Below are 5114 nucleotides of genomic sequence, written 5' to 3' on the forward strand. Positions count from 1 at the left end.
ACTTTCATCCTATATTCAATCACGTTCTTATCAGTGTCATTGTCCTCAAACCAGAGATAGGGTAGATAGTCTCTGTGTTCTTCGCAGACTTCAAAGCAATAAAACATTTGCTGTACATCTGCTGTAAGGGCTACGGGCTCTTTTCTAAACCTCAATAGTACCCCTAATAAAGAGTTGTTGAGATCAGGCCCACTAAGGAGCACTTGGTTAAGTGATACACCGTCACACTCTGCGCTAGAATCAAAAACCACGCGAATATGATCTGGCTTTTGCGGGTGATATACACCAAATGTAGGCAAATACTAGTGTTCTTTACCTTCAGGCAGAGGTGGCGCAAGTTCAGCTTGATCATTATCTAGCATTTTCTGCATGAACTGGATGTAATGGTCCTTCATTACTGGTTTCTTTTCTAAAGTCTTTTTAAGAGAGTACAGTCGTTTTAGGGCTTGCTCTCTGTTGCTTGGGAGCCTCCTTGGGGTTCGAAAAGGAAGAGGAGCAACCCAACTGTTCTTTGTTCTGACTAACTCCACTGTCCATGATCGTTAAGAAGGCTTTGTCATCTATAGACAGGGCAACCTTATCATCTGACTCTGATTTATCAAACACAGAATGGCCTAGCATATCAGAGCTATGTACAAGGTCAGTGTTGTCATTACACTTGGTGTCAAGTTGTGTGTTTTGCAGTGACGCAACACTGAAGTTCTGTTTTACTTTTATGATGTTAGGACATGGCTCAAAATAAGATGTGCAACTGCTGTCTAGTGTGTGTGTCTTGTAAACATTAACCTCTGATGTGCTGCGGGATGAAAATCAGCATCTCGGGGTCTTGCTCACGAGTGAGGGACAGATGGAGTGTGAGATTGATAGACGGATTGGTGCAGCATCTGCAGTGATGCGGTCGCTGTATCGGACCGTCGTGGTGAAGAGAGAGCTGAGTAGGGGGGCAAAGCTCTCGATTTACCGATCGATCTACGTTCTGATCCTCACCTATGGTCATGAGATTTGGCTCATGACCGAATGAACGAGATCGCGGGTACAAGCGGTCGAGATGAGTTTCCTCCGCAGGGTGGCTTGGCGCTCCCTTAGAGATAGGGTGAGGAGCTCAGTCACTCGGGAGGAGCTCGGAGTCGAGCCGCTGCTCCTCCACGTCGAAAGGAGTCAGTTGAGGTGGCTCGGGCATCTTTTCCGAATGCCCCCTGGATGCCTCGCTGGAGAGGTGTTCCGGGCACGTCCCACTGGGAGGAGGCCCAGGGGAAGACCCAGGACACGCTGGAGGGACTACATCTCTCGGCTGGCTTGGGAACGCCTTGGGGTTCCCCCGGAGAAGCTGGGGGAGGTGTGTGTGGATCGGGAGGTCTGGGCGGCTTTGCTTGAGCTGCTGCCCCCGCGACCCGACTCCGGATAAAGTGGAAGAAAATGGATGGACGGATGGATGTGCTGTGAGTCTTTCCTAAACACACCTCTCCCACAATAACCCAACCCAAGTCCAGTCTTTGTGCATAAGGGGCATTATTAGGCCCATTAATCTGCTTGCACACCTTGTGTACTCTAAGAATGTCCCTTCCCAGGAGTAGGAGGATTTGAGCATGGTGGTTGATAGGTTGGATCTTGCTTGCAATAGGGAGCAGGTAGGAATGATGCTGAGCAATCTCAGGTGAAGGTATTTCAGTCCTATCATCAGGCACTGAGTCACATTCGATCAAGGGTGGCAGCTGGATATCTGTCTGTCCGTCCATGGATTGAACGAAAAAGTTCACGGCTCTCCTGCCAGTAGTTTCAGCTTTTCTGGAGCAGGTTTTTAATGTGTATGGCGCAGGTGTGGCTTTAATTTCAAACAGGTTGAAGAACTCCGTCTTGGCCAGGGACCTATTGCTTTGTTCATCGATCACTGCATACATGTTAATAGCTCTGTCTTTATGACCTTCAGGATAGACTTTCACTAAACAGATCTTAGAGCAAGAGCGTGGGCTTTTACTTTGACCACATACCTCTGTGCCCTTGGAGATGACTGAAGGAGAATTCTCATTTTGCTCTTCAGCATTGTTTTGTTCCTCACATTCTGCTGTGACACTTTTGGGGACAGGAGTAGGACCTGGATGAAGTGCTGAAATGTGCTTTGGGCTGTTGCACTCTTTACACTTAACTGCCACTTTACAATCCTTTGCTATATGCAGGACTGATCCACAGCACCTGTAACAAATGCGGTGCTCTTTGAGAAAGGCTTGACATTCCTCTATGGGTTTTTCTCTGAACAGTTTACACTTTTTGAGCGGATGTGGCTTCTTGTGGATCGGGCACTGATGATCTGGTTCCTCTATTTTCTTTGCGCCAGAGACAGTTCTATCTGCAACATCTATTTTGTGGACTGACACAGTGGCTTTGCGATTGTATGGAGTCAGCTTTTCTGAGCGTGTGGAAGCTTGATTGTTACAGCTAGATGTAGCAAAGCTTGGACCATTTCTCATTTTAGCTTGTTGCTGAACAAACTGCACAAAAACTGAGAAAGGAGGAAATGACACAGAATGAGTCTCTTTATAATGTGTACCCACTGTTGTCCATCTATCTTGTATGTTGAAAGGCAGTTTTTCAACTATGTGTCTCACTCCGCGAGCAGTATCTAGGTATGCAAGTCCTAGCAGTGCACCATCTGCTTTAGCACACTGTAACTCCAACAGGATGTCACCAAGTTCTCTTAACTTAACATTGTCCTTTTTAGTTAGTCTTGGAAAGCCCTCTACCTTTTTTAAAAGGGCATCCTCAATGGCCTCTGAAGAGCCATAGCACTCCTCAAGGCACTGCCACACCATATTTACACCTGCAGTGGGATTGAGGGTGTGTACTGCTTGAATCCTTTTAGCCTGTTCAGAGGATTTTGATCCTAATCACTTTGTGAGCAAATCGAGTTCTTCCCTTGCTGACAGATTTAAGTCTTTAGTTGCACTAACAAATGAGGCTTTCCACGCCCAGTAGTTTTCAGGCTTCTCATCGAAATGCAACAAACCAGCACTGACTAATTCTTTGCGGATGAGGTATTTAGCAAAACCTTGCGCTTCATTGAACTCCGCCGAGTTGTTTTTGAAGGTTGGAATGTGTGAGCTAGCGGGTTTAGCAAGTGAGTGGTTCTGTGGTCCTTGGTTACCTTTTTTCTTGTTTAACGTCCATGTTCATTGGAGGTGGCTTGCACATCAACTGCATTGTCTCTAGTTTCAATGAGCTGTTGTGACCTTTCAGGAGCTTCAGAATGGAGTGATGCACTTTGTTGCGCGACATATTCCCTGACACGCTGTGTCGCATCAAGAGGCTCCACATCACTAAGGGATCTGTTGCTGCTTTCCCCGCTCTGATTCTCTACTTCAACATAGGCAGCAGCTTCTGCTTCAGCTGCGGCTACTTCTCTCTGACATTTTAACACGTGTAGGTTAGCTTCTAAATCTGCTTTTTGTTTCATCATGCTAGCTTCTTTTTCAGCAAAAGCTACTTGAGCCTTGGCTGCTTGCGCCTTGGCGTAAGCCTTTGTGGCTGACGACCCACCAGATGTTGAACAGGATCTCCTGCTGGTAGCTCTGGACCTCGAGTCGAGTAATGGTGTTGATAGTTGCTTTTTGGCAATTGTCTGCTGGGCTGTGGCGTCTGCAGGCGGCTCTATGGGAACTGTAGTCCACTCTGTGGCAACTGTGGGTTGCTCGGTACCGGCTGGGTGTTGAGCCTGTCTGCATCATTTTGCAGCTCATATTCTTTCAAATAGTTCTTTCCTGAACGTAAGCTCATGGCTGCTCTGTTATTTGAACCCGCTGAGAAGACATCTTCTTCCTTTAGACGTCTTTACTCGTCTTTTTACTGTGCCGTCCTCAAAACACATATCTGTATGTTGCTAGACAGCCAGCGAACCATAATGCCACGTTCACTCCGGGCGCGACACGAGCGACTGCAGCCACAGGTTGCCATGTAATTCCTATGTAAGGACGCGTTTTGGCGCCAAACCGCGCAGCGTGACACGATGGACGCGAGTGAAGCGATTTTGAGCGTTTTGCGGCGCGATATTGCGTCGTGTTACCCTCCTCCCCAAGTTGAAAAATCTGAAGTTTTTCGACTCTTCGCGCCGCGATGACCAATCAGGGACTGAATATGTAGTGACGTGGAGATGTCTGGAGTTCGACTGAAGATGTGAACATGTCCAGTATCTGGTAGCAGCCTGTGAGCAGGACTTTTGTCTCTTTTGTCCTTTATTTCACAATTATGAGAGAGTTTTTGGAGTGAGCAGCAGCACCACAGCAGCGGGGAGCAGAGTTTTTTCCTTTTTTACAAGCGCGCAAGCGAATCGTCTGTGGAGAATATTTTATTAATTAACTATCAATCAATCAATCAATTTTTTTATATAGCGCCAAATCACAACAAACAGTTGCCCCAAGGCGCTTTATATTGTAAGGCAAGGCCATACAATAATTATGTAAAACCCCAACGGTCAAAACGACCCCCTGTGAGCAAGCACTTGGCTACAGTGGGAAGGAAAAACTCCCTTTTAACAGGAAGAAACCTCCAGCAGAACCAGGCTCAGGGAGGGGCAGTCTTCTGCTGGGACTGGTTGGGGCTGAGGGAGAGAACCAGGAAAAAGACATGCTGTGGAGGGGAGCAGAGATCGATCACTAATGATTAAATGCAGAGTGGTGCATACAGAGCAAAAAGAGAAAGAAACAGTGCATCATGGGAACCCCCCAGCAGTCTACGTCTATAGCAGCATAACTAAGGGATGGTTCAGGGTCACCTGATCCAGCCCTAACTATAAGCTTTAGCAAAAAGGAAAGTTTTAAGCCTAATCTTAAAAGTAGAGAGGGTGTCTGTCTCCCTGATCTGAATTGGGAGCTGGTTCCACAGGAGAGGAGCCTGAAAGCTGAAGGCTCTGCCTCCCATTCTACTCTTACAAACCCTAGGAACTACAAGTAAGCCTGCAGTCTGAGAGCGAAGCGCTCTATTGGGGTGATATGGTACTACGAGGTCCCTAAGATAAGATGGGACCTGATTATTCAAAACCTTATAAGTAAGAAGAAGAATTTTAAATTCTATTCTAGAATTAACAGGAAGCCAATGAAGAGAGGCCAATATGGGTGAGATATGCT

The sequence above is a fragment of the Thalassophryne amazonica genome, chromosome 15, assembly GCF_902500255.1.
Source record: "Thalassophryne amazonica chromosome 15, fThaAma1.1, whole genome shotgun sequence".
In the NCBI taxonomy this organism is placed as follows: Eukaryota; Metazoa; Chordata; class Actinopteri; order Batrachoidiformes; family Batrachoididae; genus Thalassophryne; species Thalassophryne amazonica.